Source organism: Panthera uncia (assembly GCF_023721935.1).
Source record: "Panthera uncia isolate 11264 chromosome D3 unlocalized genomic scaffold, Puncia_PCG_1.0 HiC_scaffold_8, whole genome shotgun sequence".
Lineage (NCBI taxonomy): Eukaryota > Metazoa > Chordata > Mammalia > Carnivora > Felidae > Panthera > Panthera uncia.
Window position 1 is genome coordinate 8,310,661 of NW_026057586.1, and position 15,766 is coordinate 8,326,426.

Genomic DNA, 15,766 nt, shown 5'->3' on the forward strand with positions numbered 1-15,766 from the left:
TCTAATAATATGTATCACTGACTCTAAGGAACAAAAAGGCATGAAACAGCCCAGTCAGCTAAAATACCATTCTTATTTTGAGAACTATCGTTTTACAACACAGACATAACAGCAACTATACAGCTCCTGTAACTTCTCTTAGCGGATGTACAAAATGAAATCTTCATTATTGCATTGGGTTGAACAGTGGCCCCTGAAAGGTATTTCCAAGTCCTAAGCCCTAGATCCTTTGAATGATCCTTGTTCGGGAAAGAGCTCTTTGCAGAAGTAATTGAATTAGAGATTTTGGAGGAGATCATCTTGGATTCAGTGTGGGCCCTAAATCCAATGAAGTGTTCTTACGTGAGAAGAGCGGAGGGGGCTTGGAAGCAAGGGCAAAGTGGAGACAGCCATGGGAAGGTGACTGATGTGACACTGCCACAGCCAAAGAACACTTGGAGCCACCAGAGGCTGGAGAAGGCAAGCAAAGCCGCCCCCAGAGGTTTTGTTAGAGCGCAGCCTTGCTGACACCTTGCTATCTGACTTCTAGGAACCAGGACCATGAGACGATAAATTTCTGTGACTTTCACTACCAAGTTTGTGGCAGTTTGATAGACCAGCCCTAGGAAACGAGTACAACTGCACACAATTATTTGATGATAGCTACCCCTGTTTGTTATAAAGTGAGTAGTCTTAAAGATAAAAATGATTCAAAAAAAATCACAAAAAATTTTGTATATACTCCAATTTCTCTAATAACAAAATACTTTGTGTTTTGTCACATTTTTATTTATTTAGAGAGACAGAGAGAGTGGGGGAGGAACAGACAGAGAGAGAGAATCTGAACATGGGGCTCAATCCTGCAAACCATGAGATCATGACCTGAGCCCAAATCAAGTTGGACACTTCATAGACTGAGCCTGATAGTTTCTTAAAAAGCAAGGATACTAGGTCAAGATCTCACGGTTCATGGGTTCGGGCCCTGTGTGAGGCTCAGTGCTGACAGCTCAGAGCCTGGAGCCTGCTTCCGATTCTGTGTCTCCCTCTCTCTGCTCTTCCCCCACTGGTGCTCTGTCTGTCTAAAATAAATAAATGTTTAAAAAAATTTACAAAGCAAGGATAACTCTGCTTATCACGACCCATCTAAAAGCATTAAATCATCAGCCTGAAATAAAACATGAAAAACCATTATTTTCTAGAAAAATCATTTATTGATTTCTGAGGGGGACCACCACTGAGGCTAACCTGATACGGAGCTGGTGAGATCCTCAACTTTCAGGTTGTTATTCCCTTTAAACTAGGGTATCAGTGAGTAGGCGTGGAGAAAATTATGCCAAAAGAGACAATTGAAAGGTCCAGATGAAAAGTTCTGACAGCTCCAGAGATTTTTGGCCTCTTCTGTGCTTGATTATAGTCTCTATGTAGCCAATAATAACTTAACTTCACTGGTTTGAACACATTATCAGGGAACAGAAAAGCATCACCATAGGGAGCCTACCATCAGCCTGAAATATCAGTACAAATAGCGTTGAAAAGACTGTTGGTGGACTCACTCTCTTCCTTATATCAGAGTTAGGAGGAATCTCCTATCTGACCTTTTCAAACAAATCAAACATCTCTTTGCAGAAACTTCCTCTGTGGTCTCTAATCATAGATCTGTCGGTAATTGTCACAAAGATCTGAAAATTCACTAATATCTGAGCAAGAGGTTATATGAATTGTGCATTTTGGAACTCTGCTCTTGTTGGTGTTTTTTGGAACCAAAACACAGGAAAAGGTACCTGTTGATCAAAGAAGTTCAATGTTAGCTGTGTACATCTGACAGCTAGGAAGAGTTACCACGAATTGACCAAGACTGCGGACCTTACGTTACGTAGCAGCAGATGGAAAGTAGTACATTACGAAGGTCCAGCACTGGTGGCATGAAAAACAACTGACAACAGCCCTGGAGGCCCTTGCTGTAAAAAAGCTGTTGCAGCTGTTCAAAGACACAAAGCCGTGTTTACACACAAAATCTGCAGGGGCACGTCAGTCACCCTTTACAAGCGTCACAAGCTGGGATCCTCCTGAAAACAAGACTGGAAAAGTGCAAGAGAACCTGCCTGCAGGTTAAGACCCTGGATGAATAGTTGAAATTATGGCTGCCTGGATATCCCATCAAATCCGGTTCTCAGGCAAGATAATACGGATGCCAAAAGCAGTGCAATGCATCCTTATAGCCTGTCCTAAGTGGTTTTGGAATCCATAGATACATACGTAGCGTAGCAAAAATTTTTTTAAAAAGGACAAATTATAATCACAGGTGACAAAATTATCTGACAGTTCACAAGGAAGTTAAATGGTAAATCTGTCCCACTCATAAGCAAAGATGTGGAAGTTCTGCCAGATAAGATTAAGAGTCGAGTTACTTTACATTGTCCGTACAGACCTACACTTTCATATCTACTATCAACAACAAAACAAGTATATGGGTTTTTCTAGTCCATCTGTATTATTTATAAAACTTGAACAGGTATCAGGTGATAAAATAGGATAAGTAAACTCAAAAGACCCAAATTATACCAATTACATTATACCCCCATAATACAACACAACTAAAATTTATAATAAATTGATGATGAAATATTCCACACATATAAAAAGTAAATAACATATTTCTAAGAACATCTGAGTTAAAAAGGAAACTATCAGTTAAGTTACAAAATACATTTTAATGAAAATGGGACAGTACACATTAAGATTTGAGACACTAAAAAAGAAATACATGAAAAACATGGGCTGAAAAATACTTTTCATGAATAAAAAAGGTTGAAAACAAAGAACTCAGGCATTCAGTTTAAGAAGTTAAAAAGAGAAAGAGCATTTCAATAAATAAAGAAATAAAAACAATAATGGCAGAAATCACTGAGATGAAGAAAAAAATGACAAGTTTCACAAAAGCAAAAATAACAAGTTTCCATATGGAAAGATTAATAAAAGGGATTTCTGGCAAGTTAGATGAAAGAAAAAAGAAAGAAGGTGGAGATAAATTAAGTACAGCATTGAAAAGGGAAAAACTGAACAAACAAAACATCTAAATATTAATAAGCTTGCAAACAAATGAATACTAATTTGAAAAGCTAGATGAAAAGATATATATCTAGAAAAATACTAAATGTCAAAAGGTGGCAGCAAAAAAATTAGAAAACTTAAACAAAACAATACATTCATCTCCTAACAGTTCATTTCTAGACTATTTCATAATTGAGTTTTACTAAACTTGCAAGATAAGATTAATCAGTATCTTCTGCAAGATATTCCAGAAAAAAAAAAAAAAAAAGCAAACATGTTTTAGCTTTCTGAGCCTGGTCTAATATTGATCCTAAAATAAGATATGAAAAATTAAAAAAAGTTATTTTACTTATTAATGAAAAAAAATCCCAACATGCAATAAGGTTTATTTCAGGAGTAAAAGTATAATTCACATCAGAATGTATCCAAATGAATTTCTCAAAATTACAGATTATGTGAGAAAAATTACATAATTATCTCAGCAGATAAAAAAATCAAATCACTGATAAAGTTCAACACATTTTATGAGAAAGTAACTCATACTCTATCAAAAATAGAAAGGAATTTTCTTTGTTTAAAAGGTTAAAGAAGAAAAAATACTTCATGCACAAGCATTAGACGCATTCCATTTATTAGTAGAAACTTGGCAGGTATGCTTCTATCGCTGCTTTAAGGTAAACATGTCCTGGAGAATAAGGAAAGAAGAAAAAAAAAAGAAAGAAAAAGACTAGGAAAGAAATAAATGAAACTATCAATATTTGCAGGCAATGATCACTGACATACAAATGCCAACAGAGTCAACAAAAAAACTATTACAGAAAACAAAAGCTTTCAGCAATATTGTCAACTACAGTAAACACAAAAAAACAATGGAATTTCTCTAAACTAGTTATTATTAATCAGAAAATAAAATAAAATACAACAAAATACAACAGAATACAATACAATACAATACAATACAATACAATACAATACAATACAATAATACCTTCACAATAACAAAACAAAACAAAACAAAAAAACCCTGTGAAGTATCTAGGAAATTTTTTGAGAAAAATTTAAACCTTGAAGAGAAGCTGAGTAAAAAGAGGGCATTATATACATGTTCTTAGACAACTGCTAAAGCAACTTCAAGAAATGAGAACCAAATGCGTTGTGGAAGAAATAGCCTACCAAATGTCCCAGCAGAGCGTGATAGCATGGTAACTTTTTAAAACAAGAGGCGTGTTAGGGCTACAAGAACAAATGAGCAGACAGCACAGAATAGAGAAATCGGAGAAAACTGTGTGTGTTGTGTGTAATGTATGTCACCATAGTAACTATAAAGATAAAAAAAAGTTTAATAAATGGGCGAGTGAAAACTGACCCCTGAATATTTTAAAAAAATGAAATTCCTAATTCCATATACAAATCTGAACACCAGATAGATGAAAGGCAAAAATATTAAAAGCAAAACTATAATGTTAACTGAATAAAATGTAGGATAATATCTTTCACGATGTGTGGGGTGGGTTAGTATTTCTTAAGCAACGACTAAAGCCGAACTCACGAAAAATTTGAAATCATCCAAATTTGCAAATTTCTGTTTAATGCAAGACTCCATAAAGTTATAGACAGATGACAGAGGTGAGAAATTATTTACCGTGTCTAACCCTGAAGTAATCTAATATTTAGAAGAGACAAAGAAACCTTACAAAACAGCAAGAAAAATGCAGGAACTCTGGTAGGAAAGTGGACAAATGATATGATTGGGGAATTCCTGGAAGAACAAACATCGAAAGCAAACAGGCGTAGGGAGAATTTTTCAAATTAATTGGGAATAGAAAAACCCATGTTAAAACACAACTTCATATCGATTTACACGCATCAGATTCAGAGAAGTCAGTAAATAATGGAAAGTGTCCATGGGAATGCGAGACTACAGAACCCTCACACACCCAGTAGATGTGAAGAAAGGAGAGACATTCTGGAAAGTCACAGGTAGTACATATTTAAGTATTCATATATCCTTAACACAATGATCTCATTCTTTTTATATGTCTCAGAAAGTTTCTCATGTTGGGTCATAAAAACACAGTACAAAAATCTTAATTACGGTATTGTTTGGGATAATGAGAAGTTCTAGCAACCTAGTTTCTGTTACTAGGAAAATGGAAAAGTAAAATATAATGGATGGAAACTATAGGGTATCACGTAACAGAAGCAAGTGGCAAAATGGACACATAGAAATGCAAATGGATCTTAAAAGCCACAACGCGGCATGAATAAAAATAAGAAACACAGTAAGTTATAATAGAATAGTACTTAAGTGAATTAACAATGTAGTACATGTTCAAGAAATCAACAGTATACATTTGTAAGAAACCCACAGTTTCCCATCAAACTTATTATAATTATAATGATTATCTTTAGAGGAGGGGAGATAAATGGGGTTAAGGATGGGAATAAAACCGATTGATCAAATATTGCAGAAAAGGATGATGATAGCAGCCATCAAGCAATACAATGAACTCAATCTGCAGCTGAGTCTTATTATACCTGAAACAGAAAGAGGAAGGAGGGAGGGAAGAAAATCCACTTCCCTCAAAAAGAAGTCAACTGAATGATGATGTGTGAAATTCTAGCAAGTCAACCGCTGTTAACAATTATATGCCTATTACAATTTACCCGGGCTCTGATTTGTCTTCAGCCTATCTGTCTATGGCTTGGTATATGATACCACTTAACATAACTAATGGGCACAATTATGTTCCTCTAGTAAAGGACACAGAGTGGAAAAGAGTATTGGTATGATCATTAATATATATCCGTCCCAAAGAATACAAAAAAGCTGAAGGAGACTATGGTTATTTTTCTAAGCTTATGAGACCAGTTCTAGGTGTGCCCTATTAGTTAACTACCAATCATGTTTAGCTAAGGTTTGCCTATACACCTATAGCATCTAGACATGATATCCAGCATTATTTACTCTTTTTTATTTAAAATTAATGGGGCGCCTGGGTGGCTCAGTCGGTTAAGGGTCTGACTTCAGCTCAGGTCACGATCTTGCGGTCCGTGAGTTCGAGCCCCGCGTCGGGCTCTGGGCTGATGGCTCAGAGCCTGGAGCCTGCTTCCGATTCTGTGTCTCCCTCTCTCTCTGCCCCTCCCCCATTCATGCTCTGTCTCTCTCTGTCTCAAAAATAAATAAACATTAAAAAAAATTAAAAAAAATAAAATTAAATTAAAAAAATATATAGTTTCAAGTACTGAAGAACTCAATTAACAATGACTGAAATCTTGCGGATGCAAACTGTGACCTATGGGCCAAATCTGGTCTACCGTGTATTTTTGTAAGTGAAGTCTTATCAGAACACAGCCACAGCCATTTGTTTATATATTGTCTCTGGCAGTTGGATATACTCTAAGTGCGGAGTTGAAGAATGGCAACAGAGATCTTAGAATCTGTAAAGCTTAAAATTTTTACCATCTGGCCCTTTACAAATAAAGGTTTGCTAGACACTGATTTGAACAAACAGTTCAAACTTTTCACATAAGAACTCTGAAGTAAGCAGTTATTGGTGTTGGTCCAGCGGTTTGATGATATTAGAAGAAGCATCTCAGGGCCAAATATTTGTCCTACCCTTCTCTTTTCTCTTATGCTCATTTCCTCATGGGTGCAAAATGGTGGCTGCATTTCTAGCCATCATGTTTTCAATTTAGGAGAAAGGAATAAGGGACATCGCTGGCCATAGCAGAAAATAAAATCTCTTCTGTACCTTTTAGCAGGCTTAAGTTTATATTTCATTAGCCAGAAAGGGACCTTTCTAACCACAAGAAGTATGAAAAAGTGACCATCCGGTTTTCTCCATCTCTATGGTGGAGATGGGAAAGGAAGAAGTGAGTTACAGATGGGTGTTGAATTAGTTAAACCCCATGCCTGAAATGTCAAAGTTTCATCATGTTTCATTTCAAATACAATGTCTTTAATGTTTATACCTCCTACACATTATGAGGGAACAGTAGCCCTCTCACTTTGCCAACCAAAAAATTCTTTCCCAAATTAAAAATATAATGAAAATTTACATGATACACTGAAGTTAGATCACAACACAGCTACTCCAGGTGTACCTGACCTATCACTGAAACTTGTTAAAGGCAGTGTTTTCTCCAGCTGGTCACAGAGGAGAAGTCTGAGAGTTAAAGCTTCAAAGAATTCGTTGTGCCACTGCTGTGTTGGGGAGGGAAAGAACCACATGTCAAGGATTTCAGGTAGTCTCTAGCACTGAGTGGTCCCTTCTTGACCAGCCAACAAGGTAACGGGGGCATCAGTCATGCAGCTGAAGGAAACTAAAATCACCAACCATATTAGGCACTTGGAAGCAGACTTTTCTCTAGAGCCACAAGATAACTCGGTCCGACTGACTTCAGTGCCCAAGAAACCCTCAACAGAAACACCAGCCATGCTACACCTGTGCCCTACAGAACGGGGGGCTCATAAATAGGTGTTTTTTCAACCCCTGAATTTGTGGTAACTCATTACGCAACAATAGAAAATGAAAACTGTGCTATAATTATTGTTAGTGATTGTACTGCAACCTTTGGGGATAATGATGAGTCCAACTATATTGGTTTTGCAAAATGGAACTGGAATAAAAGATATAAAGGTTGACTTTTTCGACCACTATCAGAGTTGGCTGTACCAGCTGTAAGCCTAGGAGAATATCATGGCCGCTCCGAGCTTAGGGGGACAGCTTCTACTACCCCCAGACAAACCTTTTACAAAAAGATAGAAAGAATCTGGAAATTTCCAGGTATGGCAAATCATGTTAAAATGTAATCTAGTACACTGGACATGTAAATCTGATTAACTTGATTAAAACAGATTCTGGAAAAGGAGAAGTAGGAGAAAATAGATGCATTTGTAAGCAAACATCATCTCTCTCATTCTCTCTGTCTGAGAACAAAAACAAACAAAAAAACAACAAAACAAGGAAGCAAAAAATAGAATTTCCCTGGACACTGGTTAGCAAGAATTCAACCATTTCTTCAGAAGGTCAAGTTATGTGTGACAATGATTGTGAGCAGAGCAAATGCAACTGTTCTCACCAAAACAAGCAATTTCACCAAATTTCAAAACCCACCGTTCCCTAAATGAAGAACCTGTTCTCTAATCAATAAAATCAGTTTAGTGACTGCTACTGATTCATAATCTTGGGTTGTTAGTGGAATCTTCAAATTCTGACTTTGTTTTTTGTACAAGTGTTACATGAAAAAAGGCTTTAATATTTCTAAATATTATGTGCATTAAACTAAATACGAAACATCATTGCTACTTATGAAAGTTTCTAGGTAGACATTTATAGTGAGGTACAATGTATTAATTCAAGAATGAATCCTCACTGAAATATTTTTCAACTTGTAAGCTATAAATGAATATGCATTCATTACTTGTGGTATAATATGTGATTTTCCATGAATGGCAGAAAAACAATTCGCCTTCAGTGACCATTACGCATTAAGCATGTCTCCTGTTGCATCTGTCAGATATTGCACAATTAACCAGACTCTGGGTAAAAAAAGAGATGTTTCAAAACCAAAAATGCATTGATGATATTCCGAAATAATAAAGAGAATTGGATCTAACCCATTAAATAAATGTAAAAATGCTTCAGAAATGATAGAGATAATGTCATCACAGAGTTGTGCTATTGAATATTCTTCCTCAAATTACTATCTGATTTACCACATAAAATGACTGGTTTGAAGTTACAAGTTACGTTATTAGGCAAATTAGTGTCAGAATTTTTCTAAAGTTGGTATGAATTATTTCCCTGGTTTCAAAGATACAAAATCTGAGGCAGAAATGACTGGCACAATCATAATTATTTTACAAGTTACATACTGTCTTACATGAAATTATCAGCTCACTTTGTGAGCTATGGTATGACTTGCATTTACACATAGTAGAGTGAGGGAAAGATATTATTTAAGTCATCTTATGTTTTTTTTTAGATGTAGTACCATTGTGGATGACTGCCTCACACACAAATGGATAGTTTTAAAAAGTCAAATAAAGACAGTAATTTTGCTAACATAAATCATATTTCTGTATACTCTAAGTCAAGTCCAGATCAGTCTTATGGATATTTTCTGAGTCTGATTCCTTCTCAGTGAACCGATATCTGTTGTGGAATAAGGAGTTATAAACAAAAACCCTGATTACGGAGTGATCTAGTTTCCATGGCATCCTTCAACTGCCCAAAGTGATACTTATTGGAGATATCTTAGATGTTGTAAAATTTTAATTGAACTTGATTCAATATAACAAAGATTAAGTTTAACTCTGAGAGTTCCCTATTAGTATTCTGAGATCACAACTTTGCTGATGCCCTCCACGTGAAGCTCTTACCACCTGGTCTCTCTTGCTAATTTTAGAGCTGTCCATTCACGACCCACCCATCTCTGTCAGAGACATAAATTACACAGGGGGTGCATCATGTCTTGGGCATTTCCACCCTTCTTTTCCTCCTACATAAAATGCAACGTTTCATATTCCATTTCTTTAAGTCATCTTTCAGTGACTAACATGTGATCAGATAATATGAATAAACCAATAAATAAATGATCAGGGGTTCGTGTGTGACTGTGTCAAGAATCAATGTGTATGTTAATAGCTTAGTTAAAAAAATTGAGACTTCTTCAAGATAAGAGATTACAGATGGATGAATGAATGAATGGATGGATGAATGAACAACTGGGTAAGATGCCCTAACGCGATCAAATGATTACTACTCTGGGAACTTCCAACAGACTTTTCAAGAGACACCAAGCCTTTAACACAGTTCACGTCACACCAAGTACTGTGTTCATCCAAGTATAGCTGCTGGAATCAAAATGAAAGTGTTCCACATAACACACTATACGCATGTGCTGTTGACACATTTGCCTGTAGTTTGGCTCCTCTGTTTAAGGGTACACTGTATCTCCAGGTAGGATGTCTTCGTCTTTTCCCCAAGTTTCTCAGATGTTTGCTTTACATAAAGATAAATAATGACAACTCCAACCAAGAGTAAAGCAGATAGAACAAAATGATGTTTTCAATGTCAGGTTGTAGGGGATTCAGAAATAAGATTCGTCCCAATACAGGCATTGATTTTCTGGAATCACGTAGTCCTCATCACTGGAAATTCACATAGTTCTATCTTCATTCATTCTTCTCAGGGATTTTATTTATACTTTCCTCCCTACAGACAGCACTCATATTTATTTTATTAAAATTTCTATGAACTGTTTCTTTTTCATCTGCTTAGAAAATTAAGGAAAATTTATTAGCTGATTCTATGTAAATTGCTTTAGTTCAGTTTTCATTGAGGATAAATTTGTTTTGAATATCTGTTATGACAATTATATACAGCTACATTTCCAATCCTAATGCATTTTTAATAACTTCCTTCAGCAGCCAGTGATTTGAATTTCAAATTTCTTTCTACCAAGAAGTAAAAAAAAGTATATACCATTTTATAGCAGTTTCATATAAAAATTGATTTATGCAGCAAGATCTCTCTCACAGTAAACATATCAAAAGTCTAAATGGGACCATTAATACTCATCAGCTTTATAATATGTATGTTCCAGATAGAGTATAGCACAAAGTTAAAGTTGGGGAAGAAGTAATTCTGTCCTTAGCTATTTTTCATAAAGCCCCTCACTAAGGTTGGAAATATATCACTCATTTGATTACTTTGATTTAGTGCTATTGAGCACTGTAGCAGATTTTGGGGCCTATCAAAATAACTGACCAAGCACAAGTTTAAAGTATTTAATAATTAACAAATAGAACAATTGGGGAATCCATATTAGTCTACTTTAAACTATCTTGAAAATGAAGATTTTGTTTTACAATTCTGGAGATCTAATATTTGAATTGACCATTAATTACTCAAAGGAAAACACAGATTTTTAAAATGTCAGCCTTTTACATGAAGAGATCTCCCTTTATTTAACCAGACCATGAGAGGGAACTGAGAAGTTCACAGCTCTGCAAAAAAAGGATTCATAATTCTTCTCAGGGAAAAAACCATGGGAAGGGATGGTTCAGTTTTTGATTTTGCAGAAACAAAAGTATAGGTCAGGATAAAAATATCATGAATATGTATTCGTAACTGCTCATTTGCCTTGATGGCTAGTTGTTCGGGGCTTGGACAAATTAACACCGTCTAACCTCTGGGGTGGTGTTTTCAGGAACAGCAGGATGGTAGTTTTCACAGTTTTCTTGTCGGTAAAATAAACAATTCTTTCTTTAGAATTATTAAAACTTTCAGTTGGGAAGTTCCAGTTAAACAGTCTTGATAATCACTATAAAGGACTTAAATACTCTCCAGGATTTTAACATTTCTTTTACTAGCATTTCCTCATTCAAGTGCCACTTTACATAATTTTCTATCATTTTTTGAATTAGTCGTTTTTTGTTTTTTTTTTCCCATCAAATGTCAACTTTTTCGATTGGTTAACTCTTGATGAACTTAGATTTGAAATCCCTGTAAAATACCCTGAATGTCACAAGACTGGTACCCAAGTCCACGTCTTTTAGAGGAAAGAGTTTCGTTTCAACTGATCAAGCTTTCACAGACACACATTAGTACACACCCACCTTAACATCACCATCCAGTAGCTCTCCTGGGCATCTTCAATGTAATCTGCCTGCAGTGCTAACTGTTTAAGGAAAAATATCTATCTGAATGTGCCGTAGAGACACCTAATCTCACAGGCCAAGGCCTTCTCTTCACCACTGAAAACTGCTCCTGTGCACAGGGTTCCTGTCTGTGTCACAGCATGACCACTCATCTGTCACCCAGTCTGGAAAAGACAGCAACTCGTACTCCTCTCCCGTTTCCCCCATAGCCAGTCAGTGAAGGCTTGTGATTTTTACTCAAAGTCTGCTCTTCTAGTCTTCCCCATCTTCACGAATTTCACCATCCTCTTGTCTGTTGCTCAAACCCAAACTCAGGAATCTCCACGAGTCCTAACCTTTCACGAAGACCCAACATGGAATCCCAAAGTACATCTTGTCAGTGTCCACACATCATATCCAAAATGCATCCTTCCATCTCCAGCTCCAACAGTGACACCTGTACCCGAGTCACCGTCACATCTAGCCTAGACTGAAACGGCTAACATCAGAGCGCCTGGGTGGCTCGGTCGTTTAAGGTTCCGACTTCAGTTTGGGAGTTTGAGCCCCAAATTGGGCTCTCTGCTGTAGCACACAGTCTGCTTCAGAGCCTCCCTCTCCCTCTGCCCCTTCTCCACTCTCTCTCAAAAATAAATAAACATTAAAAAATGACTAACATTTACTAAAACTTACTATATGCCAAGAAACTAGTTGCATACTTAGCTATAAAATTTAATTTGTTAATAATATCTTATTATACTTAATCTCATTTTATGCCTATAGCACCACTTTTTTCCTTACAATAACCCTTCTTTGGGTTAAAATTGGTTATACTATTATCATCTGAATCTAAAAGAGGAGACAAATTAAGTGCGTAAAGAGTTTATGCAATTTCCCACAACTGTTGAATATGCAAGCTAGATTCTAGAGGCTACAATCTTACCCAGTGCGTAATGTGGTTAAGTGGTTTTTATTCCAGCTTGATTAGTGAGATATAATTGGCATATCACATTGTGTACGTTTAAGGTAAACAATGTGGTCCTTTGATACATGTGTACATTGTGAAATGATTACCAAAATAAGGCTAGTCAGCATCTCCCTCCCCCCCTGGTCAGAGGGTAAGATGAATAAGTTCTGGGAATTTAACGTACAGCATGGTGATAACAGTTAACGATACTGTATTATATACTTGAAAGTTGATAAAAGAGCAGATCTTAATGTTCTTGTCACACACACACACACACACACACAAAGAGCGGATCTTAATCTTCTCGTCACACACACACACACACGCGCGCGCGCGCGCGCGCGCGCGCGCGCACACACGTGATTAGGATTCTTGATCTTTCTCAACAATTTATTTTCCAGGGTGATCTTTCTCCTTCTTGAGGATTCTGCCTGAGTTTTGAGTGCATGGACTCTGGGTTCGCTGGCTGAAGAGCATCCCGCATTGACCAGTGGGCAGGGGTTCTGACCAGGAATCCAGAGTATAGAGTATGCTCAGCCTTTCAAAATTTTGCTCAAAAACTAAAGGTCACAGGCTCACGTGTCACAACTTGGCAGTTTTTCACAAAGTCAGGTTTAAAAATATTGCCACGATCACAATCCTAATACAAAATACCAGTGTAACTTTAGACTTCCAGATAATTTTTGACGTAGTTAGAATATGCACACTATCTTTGATACTCTATCTCCAATAGTCTTCAAAAAAGGCATGTAAAGAACACGTACACATGAGAAAACCAAACTCCCCTGAGCTAGTAAGCGGCTGGGCAGGAACGTGAGCTTGGATTCTCTGACAGTAAATCTATACTAATATTTAGAATAATACCTCATAGAGAGTTAAAGAAATTCAACTGTTACGTTCTCTGATACAGTTTTAAATATAATAGAAATTGCTGCTAGTTACTTTTGTAACAGAGTTGGTTAGTCCATTAGTGTAGAATAATCCATTTTTAAAAGGACTTTATCGTTTAGAGAATTTTTAAGTTCACAGTAATATTGAACTCAAGGTACAGAGATTTCCCTATTCCCTCCCCCTTTAATAACATCCCACCCCAAAGTGGTACATTTGTTACAAGTGATGAATTTACTTCGACGCAACGTAATCACCCCAGGTCCATACTTTACAGGAAGATTCATCCTCAGCATTATTGTACATTGAGTTTGGACAAATTTCTGATGACATACATCCTGCATTATGGTATCATAGAGGACAGTTTCTGTGCTAGGTCTATTTATCCCCTGCCAACTCCTGGCAAGCACCCTGTTTTTAATAAAAGGAGGAATTAGACCATATATCACATAAAATAAATTCCACAGAATCACTACATCATTCAGGGTAACTACTCTGTACTACCAACCATGAGAAATTAGATGTTTTACGGGGCTTATTGAAGCATTTCGACAACAAACAAAACTGCTTCACAGTTCTGAGTTCTGACCGGGAATTCTGACCATCTAATTATCAGATACTTACCTGTGTTTTGATGTTATCACCAAACACAACGCTAGGTAGCAATTTCAGTATCATTCTAGGGTTGTTTCCTACATACTTTTAATTCTTGGTAAATGGATATTTCATTCATGGAATGTGTGGCTACATCTCTACACATCAACATATTCGATGATCCTTTCGTGTTAAAACCATCTAACAGCAAATACTATGCACATTAGCAGAGCCATTAGCACTGTTAATGCCAGCCTCGAAAGTTTTATCTCCTAAATATTGCCCACAGTTTAAATCAAAGTAACAAATGCACAATTAACCTGAACAGAGGGAAAATGCCTACTCAGCACCTTGGGAAATGATGTGGTTGAATTATGAGTCATCTCATTTTGCAAAGTAGCAATAAAAATGAGTCTTTCATTTTGCAGAGGAACCACTGGTATTTACAGCAGATGATTAAAATAAAGGAGAAAAATAACTTTTGCATTTTATCTGAACAGGGACATTTTATCCTGGTTGTGCATTCTGCCTCTGCAGATTTCATCTATCACAAGAAACGTCTCCATGAGTCGTTGCCAAGGGGTCCCAGTTATTCCCCAGCGATTCCAAACACGGTGACTTACCTTATGGAAGTTTCTGAAATACGCTGCCTTTTCATCTGGAAATTTCTCCAGCCTTCTGGGTCCTTTACTAGAAGCTTTCTTGAAAACCAACCAGCATCGTCTGAAAATCTGAAAGCAAATGAAGGGATCTTATTATCTACCTTTCCGCATGAGTTTTGTAATGTCAGGAATTTACCTATTCAGTTAACCCATTGGAAATAATTTTTGTTAAATGTACTGATAGAACATTTTTTGAGCCTAAACCAGGTTATTCATCAATATTACAGCAAACTTTTAAAAACGCAATATTTAATGAAAAATGATATTTTGTGAAAAGATTTTATGTTTTGAGGTTTTCGATGCGCTGGCTTCAATCGTTTTTAATCTAATAAAATCAAATGGTGTCAATATCGCATAAAATATTTATCTCAGCGTGCCAGTGACAAACAATTTTGTTTTCCATGAGTCACGATTCATGAGATCAATGCACCTTCCTAATGCTCTATTTTCTATCTTTCAAATATCAGCACATTTAAAACTGCTTATCTTGTAGGATTCGTTTGTTTTAAAAGCCCACTCATGCATTAATTTAGAAAGCAGGAAGATAGGTGTTTTTATAATGGAAGCATCTGTTTTACTCTTTTATACTAGAGAGTAACTGATATCTGTTAAATGCTTATTATGTGCAATGCATCTAAAAATTTATATACACATGTAATCTTCATTTCTACTACATGAGGTAGGTTTTCTTCATTTTAGGATAAAGACAGTGACAGTGTCAGCATTTGAACACACCTCTGTCAGAACACACATCTCTTCAGCTTTGGTAAAAAAGCGGGACTAGTAATTACACACCTACAAACCATCATTCCTAGGCTTTGCCCCTGTTTCATAGGACTAATTAATATCGGACTGTTAGCCTGTCACCTGACGCCCACTCTGTCACCCTCCCTCCCCAGGTATGTTTAAAGCAAAGTAATAAAATGAGTCTCCTTTCAGTGACTGGAGAGTTCTAGCAAGGCAAATGGGCCACAATTT

General features: G+C 36.5%; 1 long non-coding RNA gene across 1 annotated transcript in view; it reads right to left on the reverse strand.

Moving 5' to 3' along the window:
- LOC125914393 (uncharacterized) overlaps positions 1-14,879 on the reverse strand; it is a 114,055-nt gene extending 99,176 nt beyond the window's left edge. Inside the window, exon 1 of the long non-coding RNA XR_007455292.1 lies at positions 14,750-14,879. This is a non-coding gene — a long non-coding RNA (uncharacterized LOC125914393). The remainder of the gene's footprint in view (positions 1-14,749) is intronic.
- Between the last annotated feature and the right edge of the window lie 887 nt (positions 14,880-15,766).